Below are 26,920 nucleotides of genomic sequence, written 5' to 3'. Positions count from 1 at the left end.
TAAAGATCTTTTGCTTATCATGTGAGCAAACCAATTTGACTAACATATCTCAACATTTCCAGAACATTTTGGCTGATACATATATGCTGTAATTCAAAATTCATAATTCTAAATGACATACTTGGTCAGCTTTATAAAAATTTTATCTCTCCCTAATTTGCTCCAAGTTTCCTGTACCATTAATTATGTTTTGACTAGGCAACTGACCTAGACCTTCAGTCAGTTCTGTTTTATACAATGCTTTACAGTTCCTGGAAGGGTCTCTTCTCTAGTTTCCTTTTGATGTTAGAAAATACACAGCTATCTGTTGAATGCATTTTGCAAGGGAGGAAGGGCCTTTTAAAAAGTACCTTTAAGAAAACTTGTCCCTTCACAGCAAGGGAAAGACAAAGATCATTTATTGTGCCATGCTTTTTACTGTTCAATTTAATTCTAATTGATTTAACAACTGCTCAGAATTAAATAACTCCTGCAAGACTCAACTTGAATTCAGATTTTCTCCTGTGAATGCATTATCCAGACACAGTTCATCTCGAACAAACCCAGCCAATTATATTTACACAATAAGCACAGGAGTCTGCTTCACAGTAAATATAAAGGAAACAGGGATAGAAATGGGGCAGACTAACAGGTTATTCCAACAAAGAACTGACTATCATTGGTCCAAGCCCAGAACAGCCTCTGTTCTTTCACCCCTCTCCACTCCAATGGAAAAGTTTACCAGCACACTTTTACACCCAATTGACATCAATTACTGCACTGATTCAACTGAATTTTTAAAATATGACAAATAAGAAAAATATATCATAAACTGCATATTAATAATGACCCAAGCCATGCTCTCTTCTCAATGATGCCATTGAGGAGGAAGTACAGGAGTCTCAGGTCCCACTTAACCAGATTCAGGAACAGTTATTACCCTACAACCATCAGGCCCCTGAAATGGTGTGGATAACCTCACTCAGCCCAACACTGAACTGCTTCCACAACCTCATACACACTGTCAAGGACTTTACAACTCATATTCTCAGCAATATTAATTATCAAAACAAAAAATTTCACGACATATGCCAGTGATATTAAATCTGCTTTTTTTTTGTATTTGCGCAAATTGATATCTTTTGCACACTGGTTGCTTGTCCGTCTTTGCTGTGCGCAGTTTTTCATTCATATTACTGTGTTTCTTTGTATCTACTGTGAATGCCTGCAAAAAAATGAATCTCAGGGTTGTACATGGAGACATACATGTACTTTGATAAGAAACTTACTCTGAACTTTACAGCTAAAATTCAGTAGTCTAAAATAGAAGCAAATGGAAAAACTTTCATACACATTTCGAGCAATCTGAACGCCAACATAATCATTGGTGGTTTAACTACAGTGACGGATTCAATTATGCCATCAAGACTTAAAAAACTATTTCCAAAATACAAATTTAAAAATAGAAAATTATGGCGATAAGTTGCAAGTCCTTCAGTAGAAGAAAAGTAATGCCAGAATAGTATTTTGAGTGGAGACTTTCTAGTTTTGATAAACAAGCTGACTTGTCTTTAGATGCCGTTTTTATTTTGTGTATGAAAAGTCATACAGTAGTCAAGATGGATAGAAAATATCTTAAATGTAGGTCAGTATAATACATTATCTGCAAACACACTTAGGAAAAAAGTGTTTGCATCAGGTTTGCAACTAAGGTAGTAGACTGAAGCTAAAGCAAAAAAATCAACAGCAATGGTACAGTTTTGTGTACTTGGGAAGGTATTAAAAAGTAGGAACTGGCAAAGTGTAACTTGGCAAATGTCACTGAGTGTTGAGGAGTTGTATTCCACCTGGTTCATTGCTCAGATTCTCCAATACAACACCGATCCACAGGGAGCACATGAAACTAAAAAGTTACAGCTATGCCAAAATGAATTCCCTTAAGAACGAATAGGGAGGAATAGAGAGAAAGATGCCAGATTTACTTCTACATTAGTGTTCAGTGTTCATGGGTGCATGTCATTTCATTTGGTTGTGTATGTGCACAGTCAGATGCCAATAAACATGATCTTGAATTTATATCAGAATTTCATAGAAGTGTAACCACACACCTCATTGGAGTGAAGGAACAAGAACACAAGGATCAATTAAGTAATTGGAGGAATTGTCAAAGAAACAAATTTACCAAGTTTTATAAAAAGCTTTTGGTCATCCAGCATAGTAGGACTGGGGAAGGGAAATTCCATCATGTGATTGGGTGGGAAAAGGTATAGGATACCAATAGGAAAAATAAAGAAGATTGCAACATTAGATTTGTATCTGGTGTCTAGGAGAAACAGAATATTCTACACCTAATATATGCCAAATTAAAAGGTAAAAATCATTAAATTGCACACAAGGAGTTTCTCCCTTTTGCCGCTTGCTATCGGGGACTTGGGAGTCGATCGACTCGGGACTTTGAGACTTTTTTTTTTTACTGTGCCCATGGTCTGCTCTTCATCAAATTATGGTATTGTTTTGCACTGCTGTAACTATATGTTATAATTATGTGGTTCTGTCAGTGTTAGTCTTTGGTTTGTCCTGCTTTCTGTGATATCACTCTGGAGAAACATTGTATCATTTCTTAATGCACTTATGCATTTCTAAATGACAATAAAAGAGGACTGAGTGTTCTCATAATCTAAAAAATTTCATATTGCTGTTTGTACAATTATGGGCATTTTAATTAGGAATTAAGCCAATTATTTTTCCCCAAACATTGTCATTATAAGTGAAATAAAAGCTCAACACCTGAGCCAACAGACCTATCTTTCCTCTTTAATTAAATGGGAGGAAAATGTTCAGTATTTATGTTAGAAAAATGTTTAACTACACAGACGTCATGAAAAGTTCCTCTGCATCCCAACCTCCAACCCAATTTCAAAGAGTATCTGCCCTTATTTCAACATTATTGTTCAAGACTTCAGACATTCCAAACCAATGTTCCTCTAGCCCAATGGAGATCATCTTCTTTGTGGAAATATAATTTGCAAATAGTATAAAATATTTATCATAGGTTACTGTAGAATGATTCCGGAACTACACCACGGATTCAGATCATAATGGTAAACACTCAACTCCAATCTTCAATACCCATCACTCCCAGAATGCCAATTTTTAATTAAGCTACCTTCACCGATCATTCCCAAATGTTAACACTATCTTTGTAATTAATTTTGGTACGATGATGTCAAGGAATGTTTTCTTAATGGTACTATTTCATAGAAACTCTGGTTACACCATATATGTACATCTGCTGCTTCTCTGCATATCCTCTATATCCTGTTGTAACCTTATACAATATCTACAGCATCTCCAATCTTTCTATCATCTGCAGATTTACTAACCAACCCCTCCACTTACTCATTCAAATCATTTTTTAAAGAAAATCAGAGCTGGGGACCCAGAACAGATCCTGACAGAAAATCAATAGTCACCGATCCCCTGGCAGAATAACGCTCCATCTACTACCACCCTCTGCCTTCTGTGTACAAGCCAGTTCTGAATCCACACAGCTAAGTTTCCGTGGATCCTGTGCCTCATGATTTTCTAGATGAGCCAACTATGGAGAATCTTGTCAAACATTCGTTTGTTATGTGCTGTGTTGTACGATGTGGGCGATCACGGTCTTTCCATTACTATGAGTGTTCTTGGCAAATGTTACTACAGAAGTGGTTTGCATTTGTTTTCTTCTGGGCAGTGTCTCTATAAGATGGGTGACCCCAGCCATTATCAACATTCTTCAGAGATTTTTGACTGGCGTTAGTGGTCACATAACCAAGACTTCTTGTGATGTGCACCAGCTGCTCATATGACCACCCACCACCTGCTCCCATGGCTTCATGTGAACCTGATTTGGTGGTGGTGGTGGTGGGGGGGGGGGGGGGGGTAGTGTAAGCAGGTACTACAACTTGCCCAAGAATCCCATCACCCTCTTGTCAAATTCCTTACTAAAATCTAAAATACACACATTCACCGTTCTACCATTAAGTTGTTTTGTTACCTCATTGGAAAACTAAATCAGCATTTTAATGCCCTGAGTATCATATTAAGTTCTTTTCAAATTAAAGACATGCCACAGCAAAGAATAGTGAGCAAATCTACAAACAATGTATTAACTAGTGGTTAGATATTTTGCTCATTATTTAATCACAACAGATTTTATTTATTAAGAATTCAGTTAGGTTTGGAAATTGTGGTATAAGGAATTAAAATGCTCCCACAGACACTGTCACATTATTGCAAGAAATTTTACAAAGCAAGCAACTCAAATTACATTGAACATAAAACATTATAGCACAATACAGGCCATGTTTTAACCTACTCTAAGATCAACCTAACACTTCCCTCCTACATCGTCCTCCATTTTTCTATCATCCATGTGCCTATCTAAGAGTTCCTTAAATGTCCATAATGTATCTGCCTCTACCACCCCTGGCAGGGCATTCCAAGCACTCACCTGCAATACTTTCCTCTAATCACCTTAAAATTATGCCCTCTTATCTTAGCCATTTCCATCCTGTCAGAAAGTCCCTGGTTATCCACTTGATCTATGCCTCTCATCATCATAGGATGTGCTGGAGCTTTTGGAAAGCATCAAGTTGGATAAGTTGCCGGGACCGGATGAGATGTACCCCAGGCTACTGTGGGAGGCAAGGGAGGAGATTGCTGAGCCTCTGGTGATGATCTTTGCATCATCAATGGGGACGGGAGAGGTTCCGGAGGATCGGATGGTTGCAGATGTTGTTCCCTTATTCAAGAAAGGGAGTAGAGATAGCCCAAGAAATTATAGACCAGTGAGCCTTACTTCAGTGGTTGGTAAGTTGATGGAGAAGATACTGAGAGGCAGGATTTGTGAACATTTGGAGAGGTATACTATGATTAGGAATAGTCAGCATGGCTTTGTCAAGGGCAGGTTGGGCCTTACGAGCCTGATTGAATTTTTTGAGGATGTGACTAAACACATTGATGAAGAAAGAGCAGTAGATGTAGTGTATATGGATTTCAGCAAGGCGTTTGATAAGGTACCCGATGCAAGGCTCATTGAGAACGTAAGGAGGCATGGGATCCAAGGTGACATTGCTTTGTGTATCCAGAACTGGCTTGCCCACAGAAGGCAAAGAGTGGTTGTAGACGGGTCATATTCTGCATGGAGGTCGGTGACCAGTGGTGTGTCTCAGGGATCTGTTCTGGGACCCTTACCCTTCGTGATCTTTATAAATGACCTGGATGAGGAAGTGGAGGGGCGGGTTAGTAAGTTTGCTGATGACACTAAGGTTGGGGGTGTTGTGGATAGTGTGGAGGGCTGTCAGAGGTTACAGGGGAACATTGATAGGATGCAAAACTGGGCCGAGAAGTGGCAGATGGAGTTCAACCCAGGTAAGTGTACAGTGGTTCATTCTGGTAGGTCAAATATGATGACATAATATAGTTTAACGGTAAGACTCTTGGCAGTGTGGAGGATCAGAGGGATCTTGGGGTCTGAGTCCATAGGACGCTCAAAGCAGCTGCGCAGATTGACTCTGTGGTTAAGAAGGCATATGGTGTATTGGTCTTCATCAATTGTGGAATTGAATTTAGGAGCCAAGAGGTAATGTTACAGCTATATAGGACCCTGGTCAGACCCCACTTGGAGTTCTGTGCTCAGTTCTGGTTGCCTCACTACAGGAAGGATGTGGAAACCATAGAAAGGGTGCAGAGATTTACAAGGATGTTGCCTGGATTTGGAAGCATGTCTTATGAGAACAGGTGGAGTGAGCTTGGCCTTTTCTCCTTGGAGCGACAGAGGATGAGGGGTGACCTGATAGAGGTGTATAAGATGATGAGAGGCATTGATCGTGTGGATAGTCAGAGGCTTTTCCCCAGGGCTGAAATGGCTGCCATAAGAAGGCACAGGTTTAAGGTGCTCGAGAGTAGGTACTGAGGAGATGTCAGGGGTAAGTTTTTTTTACGCAGAGAGTGGTGAGTACGTGGAATGGGCTACTGGCAACGGAGGTGGAGGCAGATACGATAGGGTCTTTTAAGAGACTTTTGGATAGGTATATGGAACTCAGAAAAATAGAGGGTTATGGGTAACCCTGGTAATTTCTAAGGTAGGGACATGTTTGGCACAACTTTGTGGGCCTCAGAAAACCTATTGTGCTGTAGGTTTTCTATATTTCTATCATCTTGTACATGTCTATCAGGTCACTTCTCATCCTCCTTCGCCTCAAGGAGGTAAGTCCTAGCTCACTCAACCCATCCTCACAAGACATGCTCTGTAATATAGGTAGCATCCTGATAAATCACCTCTGCATCCACTCTACAGCTTGCACATCCTTCAATTCTGAGGTGACAAGAACTGAACACAATATTCCAAGTGTAGTCGAACCAGAATTTCACAGAGCAGCAACATTACCTCGTGGCTCTTTGAACTCGATGCCCGACTATTGAAGGCCAACACACCATACACCTTCTCAACAACTCAATCAATTTGCATGGCAATTCTGAGTGATCAAAGGACATGTGAGGACTTCAGATCTATTTCAAATAAAAATAACTACAAAGAAAATTAACAGAAAATGTGTTAAGTACTCAGTGGGTTAGGCCAGCTGGTGGTGTAGTGGCATCAGCACTGGACTTGGGAGGTAAATGGTCCCGGGTAAAATTCCGACTTGTCCCTTGCAGGCTTTCCGTCCATGCTGGGTTGAGCGCCAAGCTAGCAATTCGGCCTCATAAAAGAAAACACAGGCAAAATGCTAAAGAAACAGCAAGGTTACCGCCTGATATGCCACAAGGCGCAGAGAGGAAAAACCTACTCAGTGGATTAAACTGCATCAAAGAAGAGAGAAACAGAGCTGATAGCTCAAATCAATGTTAAATATTTATTTAGCCTAAAACCATTAATCTCTCAACAAATGGTGCCCAATCCAATTTAAAATTTTCTGTCTTTTTTTCAGATATCCAGCATCCAAACCATTCTTCCTTTGGATAAAATGGTCACAATGGCTCACTACAAGTAAAAATGTTCAACATGTGATGCCAGCCATTTTCCTGATCTCAACAATGCCATCCGTGGATACAGAAGAGAATCAAATGGCAAGCTGATCAATGTACGCCCAAAAGCAATAACAGAGCATGCAGATCCTTTCATGCAGAATGGAATACAGCTGAGATTAAGCCATTTTGTTAATTCAAAATAACAAAAATAACCTGCATGTCTACTTTATTTGGAGGTGGGCAGGAACAGAGATAGAAATGTGGAGGTAAGAAACTGGGCAACAGAAAGCATTAATACTGCCTTAAAATGAGATCCAACTGCAAAAATGGGTTTCAATAAAAGCAAGAGAGCTTCCTCTGCCAGGTCTAATGAATTTGAAAAGACAATATTGTTTTCTGTGGCACAACACAGCATGTGATTTTTTTTGTCTTGGGCTACAAGGGTATACACCTCAAAGACTGGAGGCTGATACTGTACTAAGTGTGAAAACATATCCTTACATCTATTACTTACATTATATTCTGAAATGGAGATGAAATCACACCATGGAATCTCAATTCTATTCTGTAAAGAAAATCGAACAAAACTGTTAGATCGTTCAAGCCTATTTTTACTAGAAGAAGCCTATTTTAATATTCAATAATACCTTACAAACAAAAATCTGATAACTAAGATAAGGGCATCTGATAAGGGTGAAATAAAATTAATCTGATATGGGTAAAATAAAAATGGATTTATAGTAAATTATAAAATCTGACCAAAGATCCAGCAGGACCACAATGAGCAAATTAACCTGTCTTTGGGCTTTGTTATCCCATTACTTTGGCAGTAGAACAGTACAGCACAATGATATGCCAACCTATATCAACCTACTCCATGAACTATTTAACCCTTCCCTCCTACACACCCCATAACCCTATTTTTTCTACCACCCATGGGCCAATCTAAGCCTCCAAATGTCCCTAATTTATCAGCCTCTTCCACTAACTCCGCACAGTGTTTGAGGCACCCACCATTCTCTGCAAATTAATAAAATAATACTTACGTTTGACATCTCCCCTAAACTTTTCTCTTAATCAGCTTAAATGGATGCCCTCTGGTATTGGCCGCAGCTCACCCTGTGAAAAAGGTTCTGGTTGCCCACTTTATCTATGTCTCTCATAATCTTATACACCTTGTTCAAATCCATTCTCACCCTTCTTCACTCCAATGAGAAAAGTCCTAGCTTGCTCAACCTATCCTCAAAAGACACTCTCTCTAATCTTGGCAGTATCCTGGTAAATCTCTGCACACTCTCAAAAGCTTCCACACCCTTTCTATAATAAAGCAACCAGAACTGAACACAATACTCCAAGTGTAGTCTAACCAGAGTTTTATAGAGCTGTGGCTTTTTGAACTCAATCCTCTGACAAATGAAAGCCAAATCACCATAAGCCTTCTTAACCAACCTACCAACTTGCAAGGGAACTTTGAAGGATCTAATCACCTCAAGATCCCACGGTTCATCCACACTGCTAAATACTCCACCTTCAAGTCTGATCTTCTGAAGTGCATCACCTCACACATTTGTGAATTGAGCTGCACCTGCCACTTTGCTGTCCATGAACACAAGAGATTCTGCAGATACTGGAAATCCAGAGCAACACACAGAATACTAGAGGAACTCAAAAGGTCAGGCAACATCAATAGAAATGAATAAACAATCAACGCTTCTGGCCAAGACCCTTCTTCAGACTGGAAAGTGGGAAGACGTCGGAATAAAAAGGAAAGGAGAGGGGAAGGAGGACTAACTAGAAGGTTGATGGGTGAAGCCAGGTGGATGGGAAAGTTAAAGGGCTATAGAAGAAAGAATCTGAAAGGAGAGAAGAGTGGACCATGGGAAAAAGGGAAGAATGAGGGGCACCAGGAGAAGTGACAGGCAGGTGAGGAGAAGAGGAGTCAAGAGTGGGTGATAGAAGAGGGAAGGGGGAGGGAAAAAATTACCACAAGGAGAAATCAATGTTTGTGCCATTAGGTTGGAGGCTCCCTCGACGAAATATGAGGTGTTGCTCCTCCACCCTGAGTGGCCTCATCATGGCAGAAGAGGTGGCCATGGACTGATATGTTGGAACAGGAATGAGGATAGGAATTAAAATGGTTGTCCACCAGGAGATGTAGCAGAGGTGCTCAACAAACCAGTCCCCAAATTTATTTCTCTGCCCAGTTCTGCATCCTACCAATGTCTTATTGCAACCCACGACAACCTTCTCTCCTTCAACACCACCAACCTTCATGTCATCCGCAAACTTACTAAACACCACTGCAATTTCTCATCCAAGTCATTTATAAAATCACAGAGCAGATCCCAGTAGAACACCACTCGTCACCAACTTCTAGATAGAATACCCTCCAACTAATACCACCCGCTGATTTCTGTGGAGAAGCCACTTCAGAATCCATGCAACTAAGTTTCTATGAGTCACTCATTGTTCATACAATTATTTTTGGTACATTTATTTTATAATGCTTCTTGCATTTAAATCTATATCACTTACTGGCATGATGAAAGAATTCTGATAGAAAATAGGTAAGTGGATGTTACAAATCAACTACTGCACAGTAGTATAGTAACGCTATTGCAACACTAGCAACCCGCCGCTGCCTGTAAGGAGTTTGTATGTTCTCTTCGTGACCAGGCAAGCTTCCTCCCACATTCCAAAGACGTACAGGGTTAGTAGGTTTAATTGGTCACAGGGGTATAATTGGGCAGCGCAGAACTCGTGGGGTTGGAAAGGCCTGTTATGTGCTGTTATCTCCAAATAAAAAAATTAAAAGAAATGGCAGACAGCTTTTGGCTTGAATCCTTTGTTTATAATAACAGGCTGATATAAAGTTACTGCACTTGCATTCTCCAGTCCAGGTTCCGTGCATCTGGCCCTGTGCCAACAATAAATCTGCTGCGCCTCACTGCACGGAAATAGTTAAGATACCAGAAATGAAGTCAAATCCCACTATGCACTTTGTGAAATTAAATTCAGCAAATCTGGCAAGTTGTGGGCTGAAAAATATGCCAATGAAAATTGCTAATCTGGAAAGTGGACTCTTGAAACTCAACAGAAGATTCTTAATAGTCCCGCTGTAGTGATTAGTTTTGGGAAGGCAACTGATCAACCACGCCTCAGAACAATTATAAATAGACAATAAAGATCTTGAAACAAAGTCTCCTCAGCAGATAATCATCATGAGTTACAGCAGTTACCTCATTTAGCCTTTAGTGCGCCCTGGCCCAAGCCTTGTGTCTTTATTCCAATGTTTTGAATTTCTCCTGGGGGAAAGCCCAAAATCAGCTGTTAGGGCAGGACAGGTGATTTTATAATTGGCAACTGCACTGAGACAAGCATGAAGATGCCAAATCCACAGCCTGCCTCCCGAAACATGCTTCTGTGGCAGTCAGTAAGCACGGCAGATGTAGAACATCACCGCAGCTGATTTTTGTGTGACACTCTGCATAATTTGGCAGGCAGAAGGACAAAACACGTGAACAAACTGTGTACCTGAACCTCAGCTTAGTAAGTGAATTTCCTTACTTACTGCCTACAAACACTGTTCACCTATAAATTGCACCAATGACCTCCCATAATTTGCATTTAAAAACATGCAGACACATTTTTTCCAACATCCTATAAAAACTGGCAATCTGTAACACTGACGATTATTACTGAAGGCGCACTCGGAGATACGTGGGGAGTGGAGGCATCAGAGGGTGAAGGGGAAACAAAAAGGAGGGGGTGTCAGGACAGGTCAGCAGGGGCAGGGAACGTCAGGACGGGGTGCGCGGTCCAGAAGGAAAAGCGAAGGGGGCGGTATGGGTACAGGGCAGAGGGGTGTGTCAGTACAGGGGACACTTCGGGAGTGATAGGAATCAGGGGTGTTTGGCTGGACAGGGTGGGCGGGGTTCAGGAGACACGTTAGGGGTGGGAGTGTGAGAGTATAAGCAGAGGAGGGAGAACGTGGTCAGTGGGCTGGAGAGGGGGTTAGAAGATGGTGGTCAGTGATGGATTAGGGAAAGGACTGAGTCATAGGAAGGGGCAGTTCGGACGGTACTATGGAGGTCAGGTGTTGTTTGGGGGCGTGTTCCTGGGGGGGGGGGCAGGGCGGAGCACCCATATGTCCGGGGATGCCGGTGTAGGTGTAGGCGGAGCGGCCGAGACCGGACGGGGGCGGAGCAGCCGTTGGCGCCCATGACCTTTCCTCCTCTCCCCTTCCCCCTCCTCACTTCCCAACACCCCCAGACACTATCCGGTGCCACCGTCTCGGGACCTTTCCTGGTCAGACACAGGGATGGGTTTATGCCGGAGGCCTGATATCCAGTCGGCGGCCTAGAGTACACACAGGGCCCAGTACCCTGAGGCACCCCTGTAGCCATGCCACTCGGCCCCTCCCCAGCTGTATCGATGGTTCGGCAGGCCCGAAACGCATCCACGGCCTGGAGTGGGCAGCCGCCGCCAGGGAGCGCGGCGCGGTGGGCCGGGCTCCTCTTTGTCAGTTGGCGGCCTGAGGAAGGCTGTCCGTGCGCGAGGAGTCGATCCACACCGAGCCTAGGGCTCTTCCCTCCCCCTACTCCCCTTCAAACCCCGCCGCCCCCGCTGACCTACCCGTCCGCGGGGTCTGCGCGCCGCTCCTAGTCGCTGCGCCGCCGCTCGCCCGCTGTTTACACTCGCCAGCATTCGGGCGCCATTTCCCGCCGCCGCGCACACACACTGGGAGAGACGGCTCCCGACCGGGGAACCCGGATGCAGCGCGTGCACGTACTCGCGCATCGGGACGCCAGCGGCGCGCACGCTGACTCCGCCCCGTCCCTCAGTGTCAGCCACTCAGCGACCTTCCCCGTGGTCACTCCCCCCTCCCCCTTCCCGCCAACTTCAAACGGCAGCACCTTCTCTTCCCCAGCCTGCGAATTCGACTGACAGCAGGCGTCGATGGGCCGAACTATCTTCGATGCTTCTCTATCTTAATGGCGGGAGGTAAGAAAATTGTTCCGCATCTCGGCGGCGGCTGCAGGGCAAGTATAGTTCTGCATCTCATCTGAAGCAATGACTTTTCCCGAAAATGTCAGCGACCTGGTGGGAGGGGCTCTCTCAGTTTGCAGTACGTATTTAAATTATAATTATTACTGTATATATATATTGCATTGGAGGAGGCCATCAGTTGGTCGCGGACGACCATGGCTGTTGCACCCTAGCTGACGAGGCAAGCCAGGGCAGTACGATATGCCCAGGGGTGCAGTGCTAATTTTTTAGATGCCGGAGTTGACAAAATGCTTGCCATTTCCTATATTCTCATTCTCTCATATTCATTTTCTCTTTCTCTCTCTCTCTCTCTCTCTCTCTCTCTCTCTATATCTATATCTATATCTATATCTATATCTATATCTATCTATATCTATATCTATATCTATCTATATATATATCACACTCAATTTGTGTACCTGCTCATTTCATGTACCTTGCCCCATTCATGTGATGAGCAGGTATGCAAATTGGGTGTGACATATATGAATAGGGCTTCTTATAATGTCAAGCACTAAACCAAGATGAAAGAAATATATGAATTCCAGAGCTCCACAGAAATATAGTGATAGTTAAGGCATTAACAAGATCATAGCCTATCACTACATTTCAGTGTATAACTGGTACAATAAAACAAATAATACTTAATTTAATAATATGACAAAGTATTGCACGGTTGCACTCACTAATTATCAAGCAAGTAAAGAAAGAGACGGTAATCACGTATTTTACCAATTTGAAAGTAGTTACCTACTTACCAAATGTCACCAATGAGAAGTTTCACAATAATTTCCACAAAGGGTCAGGCTTAATATGTGTTAGAGGGTCTGAAGCAACTCTTGTCCTGGTGTCATCTGCTGATCTGTGGTACCGTAGCCATGATGTGACATATGGCTCAGGATTCCACTGAACTAGAGGAGGTCTGTGTAGTTTAACAAACATAAGTGATGATACATGATTTATGAGAATTCTTGAGCGTGCTCTTGTTGTTATCAAGTTCATGTGACTGAATCCTCTCTCACACTCAGCAGTACTAATAGGAATAGCTTGTGAACAGCTCAGTAATGGGCGTAAATCTTGGGGGATGCGGCGTCCACAATCCTCCACATAATCTCTAAAGGCATTTATTACAGAGGAGGAAGAAAGCTTAAACCTCTTACAGAGAGATGATATTGCAGCTTCTCCATAATTAGGCGGTATTTCAGCAGGCCAGTTATCTTTATCATTTCATTTAGCAGGGATTTATACGTACTTCAAGGTTTAGAAGTTTGAGAACCTTTCAAGGATGTTGCTGTGAACATATGGTGCTACAAATTGTTTATAAGACTAGTAAGAAACTGTAGGTAATTAATGGAGACAATTTTGTTGTTGCTTGTTAAGGTAATTTCTCCAAACTTCCCCTTTTCAACTGCCTCTTGAGCTTCTGGAGTTTTTGTACCAGGTTGCTCTTTCAGTCCGTGCAGTGATCTTGTGCTCCGTTGGATCCGTTTGTCTGCAGAAACAATTGTAGTGCGTTTCTGTAAACACTCTGACAGTAAACCAAGTTCATGCAGTGTGTCATACATTAGAGCTAAGTCCAATAGAAACTGTTCTGAAGAGAGTCTTTTCAACAGATCTTCATAGGTTTTTCTGTCACTCCCAGATCTTGTTTCATCCTTCATTGCTTTTTCAAAATGAAAACAGTGTTTCATAATTTTGCAACACTGCTGAATCTGTTCGAAACGAGCTAGCTACCCACCTGGTGCCCAGAACATGGCCTATTTTGCAAATTTATTGTTCTGGTTGAGAGGCACATTCAGATAGTTCCTTTTGGTTTAGAGGTGGTAAACAGAGTACAATTTGTCCATAAATGATTTATTCCATGAACTTCTCTCACCGAATCACCTACTGCAAGTTGTAATCTGTGATTAAGACAGTGCCAAATTATCACATCAAAGTTATGTTCCTTGAGAATTGTAGCAACACCAGATTTGACACCAAGCATTATGCTCGCCCCATCACTGGCAAATGCTACAAGGTTCTGTTTCAAGTAAGAATCATCAAACCCATTGTTATTGAGACAATTCAGTAGATGCTTAGCAATAGTTGCAGCTTTCTGATCAGGCAGTTCAATTAGATCTAAAAACATAAAATGGGGATCACTTTCCTTATCACTTTCACATTTCAAATAAACTATTAGGGTGGTCTTAATGCTCAGGCTTGTTGATTCATCAATGAGAACAGAAAATTTGCCATTTATCTGCTTGATATGCTGGCAAATTTTCTTTTTCATATTAATGGCTATGTGATTAATTATCTCTGTAGCACTAGTGCGGGAATGCAGTCCAATTCCAATGTCAATACCTTTTTTTTTGAAGTTCCAATAAGCCAAAGTGATCAGAGTATAGTCTGTCATTCTGAGCTAAATAATATGCAGAACGAAAAATTGAACAAGTTGCCTTTAGATGCGGAACATTCATGGTGTCACATAATTTTCCAAGAGCATCTTCACTAGCTATATTTTCAACACTTAGAGCAGCAGTGTGAGCTTTTGATAGTTTGTGATCAACAATTTTTTTTCTGAGAGACTTCAAGCGTGTACTTCAATCGGCTCCATAATAGGATACTTGGTACATCTGCCCTGCCGATTCTCCCGTGGTCTTTAAGTTCTTGAGGCTGTAGCACTTTACATAGCTAGCCAGCCATCCCTTACTAGCCTTAAACTCCTTCCTCTCGCTCTCCTCAACCCCCTCACAGTAGTGCTCATAGAGGCTAAGTGTTTTTTCACGCATAATTTTGCCATCAACACGGATATGCTTCTGTGACATGTCCTCTAGCCGCACACTTAATGCTTTCTCAGTCTTTGCAAGCACTTTATCGCAAACCAGAGAGACCACTTTTGCCGTTGCAGGGGTAGCACTAACACTTCCATGAATTTCAGCTTCTTTCTGCTTTATTGTGCGAATGCTCCATTCGTTCTTGCCGACCTTACAGCCCACTTCAGCAAGCAACATGCCTCTTTTCAAAAGATCTAAGATTTTTATTTTCTCGGCGAACAATGCTCAAACAACGAGTGCTGAAGGAAGACTGGGGATCTGTGAAATGGCGGGAGGCTTCGGCAGGGTATGCTGGGATAACGGGTCGAGCGAGGAGGAATTTCACAAAACAGTCACGGCTCCAGGACTTCACCAAAAACGATCAAATATCCTAATGTTATTAGTGGTATTTTCCCCACCAGCCACCACCCTCTCTCCCCAACCCCCGCTTCTGTAAAATTCCCTCTATTTAATATGCGGCCGCTGTTAAATTCCCCACTTGCTTATTTTGACTTTCTAACACAGGTGCTGGAGCAGTGCTCCGGTGAGCTCCAGCAGCACTGCATCCCCGGATATGCCCATGCTATAGCCCATGTAGAAAGCTCCCCCTTTCCACATATCAGTTGAACCCAAAGGAACAGCAAAGACCGATACGGTTTGGTACCAGCGGTGTCGCAGGAGTTGCCAGTCAGCATTAAACTCAAAGTAGGACTGCCTTAGGGACTCCAGGTCCAGATTTTCCCCCGGGGTTTACTCCTGAAGCCTTCCCCATGAGTGGGTATAGCCGCAAAGCAACGGAGGTTTGAGATCAGAGTTTTCCCTCTCCTAGATGAGCCGCCAATGGTTGAGGAGACCCATCTGCCTGGAGCGACTGATTTTAAGGTGCCAGTAACCTGCTTTTGCCTCTTCTCCTGTCAGTAGAAACGGTTCCAACGGGATTAGTCATGCTAACTACCCCTGCCTTTCCAAATGCACAGAATTACTGTCCGTTAGAAATGTCATAAATAATTTCCCTACCACTGAAACCTGTAGTTACCTAACTTATCCCAGCTGCCCTTATTAAAGTTTCTTTATACTTTTGGCACCTCAATAATGTTAATGAAGGTGCAAAATTCCTTCCCCATTCCTCCACCTATAGTCTGGGAATCTGGAATTCCTGGGATGGATCTCATCCAGCCCTGGGGATTTATAATTCCTTGTACATTCCATCTAACATCTCCACCTCCTTATAATGGCATGTTTCGGATTATCAATGGACTTCTCCTTGAACTCACTCTACCATTTTTTTCTTGGCCACCATAATGGGCTATATCTCAAAAAAAAAAGTGAGTTGGATTACTAAAAGGAGATAGAGAGCTCAGTAACATGGTGTCATGTCCCTCACTGTCAAGTAAACAAAAGAGCTGGTCAGTGACTTCAGCAAAGGGGGGGGGGGGGAAGAATGCACATGCCCTTGTCTTCATCGGTAGTGCTGAGGTTGAGAACTTCATATTCCTAGGAGTGAACATCACCGAGACTGTCCTGGTCCAACCACATAGATGCCACAATCAAGGAAGGTCATCAACACCTCTTCCCTCAGGAGGCTAAATGATTTGGCATGTCCCAGTTGATCCTGCCGGTTTTTTTTAATTGATGCACCACAGAAACTGGAAATTGTTGGGTATGGCAGCTGTTCTGTCAGTAGAAACTGCAGAGTTGTGGACACAACTGAGCCCATCACAGAAACTAACTTCCTCTCTATGGACACTGTCTATACTCACTTAGTAAGTAAAGCAGTCAGCATAATCGAAGACTTCATCCACCTCAGCCAATCTGTCTTTTCTCCTCTCCTCTCGGGCAGAAGATACTAAAGCCTGAAAGCATGTATCACCAAGCTCAAACACAGCTTCTAAATGCTGTTCGGAGATTAACAAATGGTTCTCTAGTACAGTCAGATGGACTCTTGACTTCACAATCTACCACATTATGACCTTACACCTTATTGTCTACCTGCATTGCATTTTCTCTGTCACTTCATTCTGAATTCTGCTGTTGCTTTAATGCACTGTAATTAATTGTTCTGTATGAACAAAATTCAAAGTAAATTATCAATCTACATATTTGTCACCATATATAGCCCTGAGATTCACTTTCTTGCGGACATACTCAATAAATCCATAATAGAATAATAACCATAATAGAATCAATGAAAGGCCACACCAGCTTGGGCAAATACAAAAATAAAGAAATAATAATAAATAAGCAATAGATATTGAGAACATTAGATGATTCCTTGAAAGTGAATTCATAGGTTGTGGGAACATATCAGTGATGGGGCACGTGAAGTTATCCTCTTTGGTTCAAGAGCCTGATGGTTGAGGGGTGGTGTGAGTCCTAAGGTTCCTGTACCTTCTTCCCTATGGTAGCAGTGAGAAGAGAGCATGTCCTGGGTGGTGGGGATCTCAGATGATGGTTGCTGCTTTCCTGCAACAATGCTTTGTGTAGAAGTGCTCAATGGTGGGAAGGGCTTTACTCGTGATGAACTGGACCGTATCCACTACTTTTTGTCGGATTTTTCGTTCGAGGTGTTTCCATACCATGATGTGATGCAGCCATTCAATATGTTCTCCACCACATACCTCTAGAAGTTGGTCAAAGTTTTAGATGTTATGCCGAATCTTTGCAAAGTCCTTAGGAGGTAGAGGCAGTGCTGTACTTTCTTCGTAATTGCACTTAAGTGCTGGGCCCAGGACAGGTCCTCTGAAACAATAATTCCGAGGAACTTAAAGTTGCTGACCCTCCCCACCTCTGATTCTCTGATGAGGACTGGCTCCTGGACCTCCAGTTTCTTCCTCCTGAAGTCAATCATCAGCTCCTTGGTCTTGCTGACATTGAGTTGTTGTTGTTCCTCTCTGTACCTTTTGGAGCATCAGGTGGCAACCTTGCCATTTCTTTAGCGTTTGTCTGTTTTACAAGGTCGAGTGGCTAGCCCGATGTTCAACCCGGCATGGGTGGAACTCGCGCAAGGAGCCGGCCAAATTCCAACCCGGGACCTCTCACTCCAAAGTCTGGTGCAGATGCTACTGCACCACAGGCACAGATGACATTGAATAAAAGGTTGTTGTGGCACCTTTTAGCCAGATTTTCAGTATCCGTCCTATATGCTGATATGTCACCACCTTTGATTTGGCCTACAACAATGGTGTCGTCAGCAAACTTAAAATATGGTATTGGAGCTGTGCTTAGCCACACAGTCATAAGTGTAAAGTGAACAGAGCAGGTGGCTAAGCACACAGCCATCACCTTTGCTGATGAAGGTTGTGGAGTAGATGTTGTTGCCAATCTGAACTGACTGGGGTCTGCAAGTGAGAAATTTGAGGATCCACTTGCACAAGGAGGATTGTAGCTTATTGATTAGTTTTGAGGGGATGGTGGTATTGAAAGCTGAGCTATAGTCCATAAAGAACATCCTGAAGTATGCAACTTTGTGTCCAGATGTTCCAGCATTGAGTGAAGAGCCAATGAGGTGGTATCTGCTGTAGACCTGTTGCTCTGGTAGGCAAGTTGGACTGGATCCAAATCTCTTCTCAGGCAGGAGTTGATATATTTCATCACCAACCTCTCTAGACACTTCATTATGAGACGTAAGTGCTACAAGACAATAGTCATTGAAGCAGGTTACCATGTTCTTCTTAGGCACCGGTAAATAATGAAGTCTGCTTGAAGCAGGTGGGGACCTCAGACTGCTGAAGCGAGAGGTTAAAGATCTCAGTGAACACTGCAATCAACTGATCTGCGTATGTCTTTAGTGTCACGTACTCCGTAACGGGTTAAAGAACCAGCAGAAATAGAAAACACTTTGGAGTCTGATATTGCTATTCACTAATATTATTTATTAGTAACTACGCAATACAGTAATATAAATGCAGATATATCCAACAGGTTAGCAATGATTATATATATTTATAAGTGTGGAAATATAGAAACCAAGCTTCTTCAAGCCTAGGGGTAAATGGATACAGTCTTACGGTGATGAGTAAAGTTCAGTTCGTGGTATTCAGTTGGGTAGTGATGGACAGAGATATTTGTAATCCAGGGTAAATGTTGAGAGAAGGCAATTACGTCGATATTCCACAGATTCCACGACAGCAATACAAAATAACAAATAGGGTAGGTTTTATCTCCGAAGTTGTTCCACTCCACACGAAATATCACCGACAGTGATCTTCAACGAATATCCTTTCAACACCAGTGGTACCACACCTGAATTCAGCTACAGGTCATACCAAAGTGGTGGCCACAGGATACTCAAACAAAATCCACATATGGATTATCACCAACAGTAGCTTATCACTAAGGGGACCCTCTTCAAGGGAACCAACCCCAAACACACAATGTGATAGCCACTTATCCAGTTCCACAACATACGAAATAACTCCAACAGTGATTTGCCACAGGAGTGCCTTTCTTCAGTGAACTACCGCACCCAAACAAGGGTAACACACAAGTAGTATTCACAAAGGTACTCCCCTCACCAGAGAACCCACTCTTGTGGATTAGCCATGTGACAGTCACACCTTCATATTCGAATGGAACTCAAACACACCCTTACGGGCTACTTAGAGAGGGAGTCCAAACAGTGACCTCTTTGTCACTAGGTTTCTTCTGTTTCAAACCTATCTCTCCTCTCTTCTCTTCCTTTAAAGTCACCGAATGTGACCACAACAAAGGGGACTGTTCTTCTGTGGTGGAATTATCAACCCAGGCGAGGGTTGGGCACACGAATAACTCCCCACCAGTCGCACCTTTTCCACACTGCGAGAGCCACTGATCAATTCTCCTGATCGATCCTCCAAAACCCATCTTTCTGTGGGCACCACAAAGCTCGTCCAGTGTCCAAAACGATGTGTTCCTGAGTCTATCAGCTGACTTTCTATTTATCTCACCATGCTGAACACTAGCTGTCCATCAAGTAGCTCCTCCCTTCTCTCTCTGTAAGAACACAGAAGCTGGCATTGTCCTTGCAAACGTGTAAACATGCTGCTGAGAAACCATAACACCATCTCAAAGCAGTCTTTGCCTCTCTCTCTTTTTAAAGGTATAGTCCATAAAAAATATGACACCTAGGGGTACATAACAGGTACCCTGGTTGGGCCAGATGTTTCTTGTGAGTTCACCCTCCTGAAGGCTGCTCGCATGTCAGCTTCAGAGAACATAGAATATGTTGCTAGGGGTGGTAGTAGAGGCAAATGCAATAGGGGCATTTAAGAGATTATTTGCGAAGCACATGGATAAAGGAAAAAATGGAGGGCTATGTGAAAGGAAAGGATTAGATTGATCTTAGAGTAGGTAAAATGTTTGGTACAATATCATGAGTCAAAAGGCCTGTATTGCACTGTACTGTTCTATATTCTTTTAGATTATATACAAATTTAGAAATTATGGCCTATATAGATGGCTAGATCATTAGTTTATTTATTTATTTATAGAGATATAGTGCAGAATAGGCCCTTCAAGCCGCACCAGTGAGCAATCCCTGATTTAACTTTAGCTTAATCATGGGCCAATTTACATTGCCCAATTAACTTACCAACCGGTACGTCTTTGGACTGTGAGAAGAAACCAGAGCACCCAGAAAAAAAAAACATGCATTCCATAGGGAGGGTGTATATATTTTTCACAGGTGATGTCGGAATTGAACTCCAAACTCTGATATACCGAGTTGTAATAGCGTTACACTAACTGCTACACTACGATGGTGCCCAAAATAAACAACGGTCTTGATAAGGAATATCAGGGATCCCAACTATCCTTCTGGTCTGAAAACACACTGATTCTACTACTTTTCTCTTTTTTCAGTCTTAAGGACATGTTGCATCTCCCTAGTTATTTAGTCCTTTGCATTTCAGTTTTCTAATCTTAACATGGTTTAGCCATCTCTGCTACATCATCCACACTAAATACTCTCATTAATGCTTTTCATTATTTCAAAGAACTTGATCAAAATAGTCAAAACATAATTTACTTTAACTTAAAGATGTTTTCAACATAAACTGCTCACAGCAATGGGCAACCTTTCATGAGGATTTTGTAGAAATGTACTTTGTTAAAAATAAAATCTGTACATCACATCACTGGACTCTTTCAGTTTTATGTGTTTTATATTCTGTGTTTTTGCCCGTTCTTTCTTGTTGCCATGTGGCGTGATTCGTTAGCATTTTTTGTGCGGGGGTGGGGATTGGGGTTTGTTGTTCTGCTGTTTGCACGTTTAGTTTTTCTGTGTGTGGGGAGGGGTTGATGTTCTTGTTGCTATTTGCATGACTCCCCTCGCACGGGGATTTGATCGTGTTGCCACTTGGAGCGATGTTAGTTTTTTTTGTGTGGGAAGTGTTTGGGGATTGATGTTCTTGCCATTTGCACAATTTGATTTGCTACATGGGGGGGGTAATACTGCCATTTGCACAATTTGTTTGTTTTTGTGGGGGGAGTTTGCAGTTTTTCTTTGAACAACTTGCATGGTTTTCTGTTTCATGACTATCGGGAGAAGATGAATCTCTGACTTGTATACATCATACATAATTTGATAATAAATGAACCTTTGGTAACACTTACCAACTGCAGTTCATTATTTTCCCAAGTAGCTGAAGAAAACCGAAAGAGACTAGACTGTTGGAAAAATATTGCTGTTGTGGGAAAATTGAGAAATAAAGAGTTCTGAGAAATATTGTCATTATGCTGCATGTAGTTTAAATATAGAAATTGTTCTCTCGAATGAAATTTGACGCATTGTTTTCCAGCCAGCTCAACTTTGAGATTATCTCCAACTGCTTTAAGCAGCCTTTGGTAAATTTGAGGAGATTATGAGCAGTTACCTGTCACTAGATGATGTCACACTACTGTTGACAAATCATTTGGGGAAAGCTAGAAATATCAGGGCAAAAGCTTTTTTTTGGATATTTTACAAATTTCCTTTTGATTTGTATATAAAGGAAAAATTTTAGGATATTTGTTTCGTCTAATAATATTAAAATAGAGTGCCTCATCAGAATTTCTCTGTTTTCTGAGCAGAATTACCCATTCTGGATTTGTGCATCTCTGGAGGTTTCAGTACACTATGTCATAGAGCTATACAGCCCTTCCACCCATTTCATACATACCGACCAAGATGTCTATTCAAGCTAGACACACTTGCCTATGTTTAGTCCATATCCCTCTAACATTTTCTACCTCTTAAATGTCGTAATTGTGCCTTCCTCTTGCCCTGGCAGCTGTTTTCCCTCAGGTTCCTACTAAATCTTTCCTTAAACCTTAAATCTATGCCCTCTAGTTTTAGGCTCCTCTATCCTAGGTAACAGACCCGCCATCCTATATCTTCTCACTATTTAGTCAGTATATTCATCCTCCCAGTGTGCCAGTCCATTGTGAAAAGGCATAACCAAATCAGCTAACTACTAAACGGCTATTTGCCATAAATACACAATACCTTGAGAATTAATTAGAGCAATACAGAACAGATAACAGGTCCTTCTTGCAGTGATGGGCAAAAGCGATGGAAGAAATTGTCACGGTCGACAGCACATGGCATCCATGGTTTACATTAAGGGATGGACTGCAAAAGTTTTGGAGATTATTAGAACTTCTCAGATTAAAGACAAATGGAAGACTATGATCATCTACATTGTACGACTCAGAACATGATGATGATGATAGCAGGTCTTTTGGCCAAACAAGTTCATGCTGTTTGTTGGAAGTTTTCAAAGGAACTGCTACTTATAGTATCACTACAATTTTCACCTTGATACAGTTTACTCAGCTCCTGCCTCAATGTTGAATTTTGGCATATTTCTTTGTGATGTACTTTTCCAGTCTCCATTTACAAGGATGCACACCATTCAGCCTAGGCAACTCTTGAGCAAGGCTTTAGCACTTTACATTGCATAGGTCAATCAGAAAGTAGCCCAGGAAATATATCCTACAGTTGGGTGTAAGACATTAACGTATCCATTCTGTTCAAAGCGCCTTTACAAACCATTCATTTGTCCCCCTTGCCTCAGTACAATGTAGGAAATTTGAGTACACCAGAGAGGTTCAATTTGAATACCACTGTTTTCTTAAACTGTACTTCCATATTTTTACTTCTATTCCATATTAATCGACATTAACTAGTTCAATTGCTAATTCTCCAAGTTGTAATTTTAAGAAATCATCTCACCATTTATTTAAGACCAACTGTGAACTTGATGTTTATGTCCCAGCAGTTAGGACTTGAATTTTCTATGTTTATTTTGGTTAAGTTGAGTCCTTTGTGTTTGATAATGGCATGGTTTCAGTTATTAATACATTTCACCCATGAGAAGTTACAACTTTCAGTTTCTTTAAAGCACAATTAAATCGAAAGCAGTAAATATAACACTGGCAGATTCAAATATATTTATTTACAATATAATTTTACATTGTTTGTGCCTACATGCTTACAGTAAATAAAATTAAAATGTGTTCATAATACTATGTACATAAATTAAATATATACATATAAAACCGAAGTTAAAATGGTCAAGCCCACAGTTAATATCTGGAAAACCCACAGCAGTAAATTAAAACATACAATTTCGAAGAGTTTGTGGATATTGGCGCTTTGAGATTCTTGATAATGTGATTATGAGAAGAAATATTCCACATTTGTGTTTGCTACAGGCTGTACCAACAAAAAAAAAAGCAATTTTGGCTACCTTGCAAAACACAAAATGCCAGAGGAACTCAGCAAGTCAGGCAACATCTATGGGGGAGAATAAACAGTTGATGTTTTGGGCTGAGGTCCTTCATCAGGACTGGAAAAGAAGGGGGCAGAAACCAGAATAAGGTGGTGGTGGGGGGGGGGGAAGGAGTACAAGCAGACAGATGATAAGTGAAACCAGACGTAGGGGAAAGTGGGTGGGTGGGATGAAGTAAGAAGCTGGGAGGTGATGGGTGCAAGTAAAGGTCTGAGGAAGAAAGAATCCAATGGGAGTGGACAAGGCACCATGGAAGAAAGGGGAGGAAGAGGGGAACCAGCAGGAGGTGTTGGGCAGGTGAGAAGGGGTGAGAGGTTAACGAGAATGGTAAATGGAAGAAAGAAGGGGGAAGAGGTAGAAATTACCCAAAATTAGAGAAATTGATGTCTATGCTATCAGGCTGGAGGCTACCCCAACAGAATGTGAGGTTTTGCTTCTTCAACCTGAGTTTGGCCTCATTGAAGCATGATCTCCCAGTGGCTACCCATTTCAATTTGTCTTCCTATTCCTGTACTAACTTGTCTCCCCATGATCTCCATTAACAAATGTTGATTAATGGAATTAGTGTGAATGATGATTGGTAATAACATTATAGCACAATGGATCATAGAACTTGCTGACCCTACCTTTCACAGTAACCCAGGTCAAAGGAAGCTGCACAGTGGACAGCTAGTAGAGCCAGTGCCTCAGAAAACCAGGTTCAATGCTGGCTTTAGATTCCATCGGTGTGGAGTCTGCACATTCTTCCTGTGACCATGTGGACTTAATCTTGGTGCTCCGGTTTACACTCACATCCTGAAGGCATACAGGTTAGGAAGTTAATTGGCCAACGTAAATAGAATCTGGGAGGCTTTGAGGAGAATGTGGGAAGAATAGATCATGGGACTGATATAGGATAAATAAATAGATAGATAGATAGACATACTTTATTGATCCTGAGGGAAATTAGGTTTTGTTACAGTTGCACCAACCAAGAACAGAGTACAAACATAGCAATACAAAACCACAAACAATCAAATAATAATATGTAAACCATGCCAGACGGAAATAAGTCCAGGACCAGCCCTTTGGCCCAGGGTGTCCGACCCTCCAAGGGAGGAGCTGCAAAGTTTGATGACCACAGGCAGGAATGACTTCCCATGGCGCTTAGTGCTGCATCCCGGTGGAATGAGTCTCTGGCTGAATGTACTCCTGTGCCCAACAGTGTAAATGATGTTACACGCCGACGTCGGGTTGGCAGAGGGAGGGATGTACACAACAACCACAATTGCATGTGAGAGTTCCCTTGGCAAATAATATGGCCGATTATAAATGGGTGTTTGATGGTCAGTGTGGAATCAATGGGCTGTTTCTCTCTCTCGGCCACTAAAATCTTCACCCACAAATGGAACTGCCTTTATAAATAACCCAGTTATCTTTAACTAGAAAACACTGAACTAAAAAGAGACAAAAGATACTTAGTGTTTCACAGTTTGAACATTTGGAAATTTAGCAGGTTAATAGGCCCATAATCCTTGAAGTGTTTTTGTTGAGGTGCACATTAATAAAACTGGTTCACTTTCTAAGAGTTTAATTGGCTCAATTTCAAGGACGATATTGATCAAAAAGCAAAAAAAATGTAGGTATTGGAAACTGTCTAGAGAGTTTTACATTGATGCTCTTTTTTTTAATAAGTTTCTTATGAATCATCCTGAGATATTAACTTACTTTCGATCCCCTTGTACTGCCTGAACTGCTAAGTGATTCCACCATTTTATATTTTCATTACAAGGATGGCATTCCTCATCATGAAGTTAACCTGGCCAAATGGTTTCTTTTTTCCCTTTGGAAATGATCAAGTGGTTCAATTTGAATGATTAAAGATCATGGAAAAGCTTCACCTTATAAGCTGCAGAATCAGCATATATGTCAGCCCATTTTTTAAAAAAATGTGTTCAGAATCTTTTCAAACAACATTGCCAGAGAATACGAAGTGCACTTGTGTGTCCATATCAATCATTAGAGTTCTTCCCATTCCAACATTCAAACAGTTGAAGCTGAATCACCATTATCTCAGGCCAACTCATTTTTATTAAATACTCAGCTGGCTTCCCATAGTTATTTCCAAAACTTACGGTAAATTCTTACTGCAAAGTTCAAAATAAATTTATTATCAGAATACATGTATGTCACACTATACAACCTTGAGATTCTGTTCTCGCAAGAATTTGCAGTAGAACAAAAATACAATGGAATCAATAAAACAATACACAAAGATTGACAAGCAACCAATGTGAAAAGGCAGTGTACAAATACAAAAGAAAAATAAACAAACAAATTGAGTTGTAGAGTCCTTTGTGTTTGGTGATTAGTTCAGTGTTGAGGTGAGTGAGTTATCCACACTGGTTCAGGAGCCTGTTGGTTAAAGGGTAGTTAGCAACTGTTACTGAACTCGCATTTGGCATACACGTGGCAGAGTTTTTGCTGCAGGAACTTATTCAAGGCAATACCAAGGGACCCGTTTTGATGTACTTCAACTGCCTGTGTATAGTTTCTCTTCATCACTGCTTTTTTTTTGAGTTCCTTTAGTGACATCTGTACTGCTCTAGTAGATATAATTTCTTTGTGCAGATAGTTTTACCAGAAACTACATAAGTGACAGCTCTGTATAATTTACTGACTGGTTCAAACCTCATTATTTAACAAAATCTGTGTGTTTTTGTTCTTGTTTTTGCCTATACATTTACTCTATCCTGCTACCATCACACCAGATGGGACTGGTCAGTCATTCACGGAAGCTACATGCACAATACTTAAACAAAATTAATTAAAATGTAAATTCTGTGTCTTTGCCATTTTTTCCTGGCACAAACACAATTTCCATTTACATCTTTGGTTTAAAATCAGTTAAAACCAGAAAAAATTTGAACAGACATTTAGTTAATAATTTCCTTATGTCTACCTGTCATCTGGGTTGGAGTCTGGATTTCCTGGCTGACACCCAGATCTTTGATCCTTCTAGACTCAACTATTCCAAGTGCTCCTGGACAGACTCCCTTAATCTATTCAACGAGTGTGAGATCATCCAAACATTTGCTGGCCATGTCCTGTGCTTTCCGACCCACTTTAATTCCCAGCTAAACAATAGGTTAAACTCAATATGTTTCCCTTGTTTCCACCCCTCCCCCCCCATGATCTCTGCCTCCCATTTCTGTAATCTCCAGCTTTTCTATTTGCCCTGAAATTTGGCCAGCCGTGAACTTGTGGGGTGGACAAACTGGGCACTCCATCCCATTGCAAACTTAAGAAAACAAATTGTGAAGGCTACATGGGCACATGTTCACAACATAATCA

The 26,920-nt window shown here is 41.6% G+C and overlaps 1 protein-coding gene and 1 long non-coding RNA gene across 9 annotated transcripts in view; one reads left to right on the top strand and one right to left on the bottom strand.

Moving 5' to 3' along the window:
* LOC140209659 (CTD small phosphatase-like protein 2) overlaps window positions 1-11,764 on the bottom strand; it is a 70,619-nt gene extending 58,855 nt beyond the window's left edge. For 4 of the 8 annotated variants that reach the window (XM_072277999.1, XM_072277997.1, XM_072277998.1 and 1 more), the window contains exons 1-3: window positions 11,629-11,764; window positions 10,233-10,298; window positions 7,508-7,558 (exon numbers count right to left, since the gene is read on the bottom strand). The gene's annotated coding sequence lies outside the window, so the exon portion shown is untranslated. The remainder of the gene's footprint in view (window positions 1-7,507; window positions 7,559-10,232; window positions 10,299-11,628) is intronic. The other 4 variants (XM_072277995.1, XM_072277994.1, XM_072277993.1 and 1 more) reach the window with 1 other exon arrangement.
* A 144-nt stretch (window positions 11,765-11,908) lies between these two features.
* The window catches only part of LOC140209658 (uncharacterized), a 52,126-nt gene continuing 37,114 nt past the window's right edge, over window positions 11,909-26,920 (top strand). Inside the window, exon 1 of the long non-coding RNA XR_011889042.1 lies at window positions 11,909-11,997. This is a non-coding gene — a long non-coding RNA (uncharacterized lncRNA). The remainder of the gene's footprint in view (window positions 11,998-26,920) is intronic.

This window comes from Mobula birostris, chromosome 14 (genome assembly GCF_030028105.1).
Source record: "Mobula birostris isolate sMobBir1 chromosome 14, sMobBir1.hap1, whole genome shotgun sequence".
Classification (NCBI taxonomy): domain Eukaryota; kingdom Metazoa; phylum Chordata; class Chondrichthyes; order Myliobatiformes; family Myliobatidae; genus Mobula; species Mobula birostris.
Note: the sequence above shows the minus strand (reverse complement) of the source record. Positions and strands in the feature narration are given on the sequence as shown.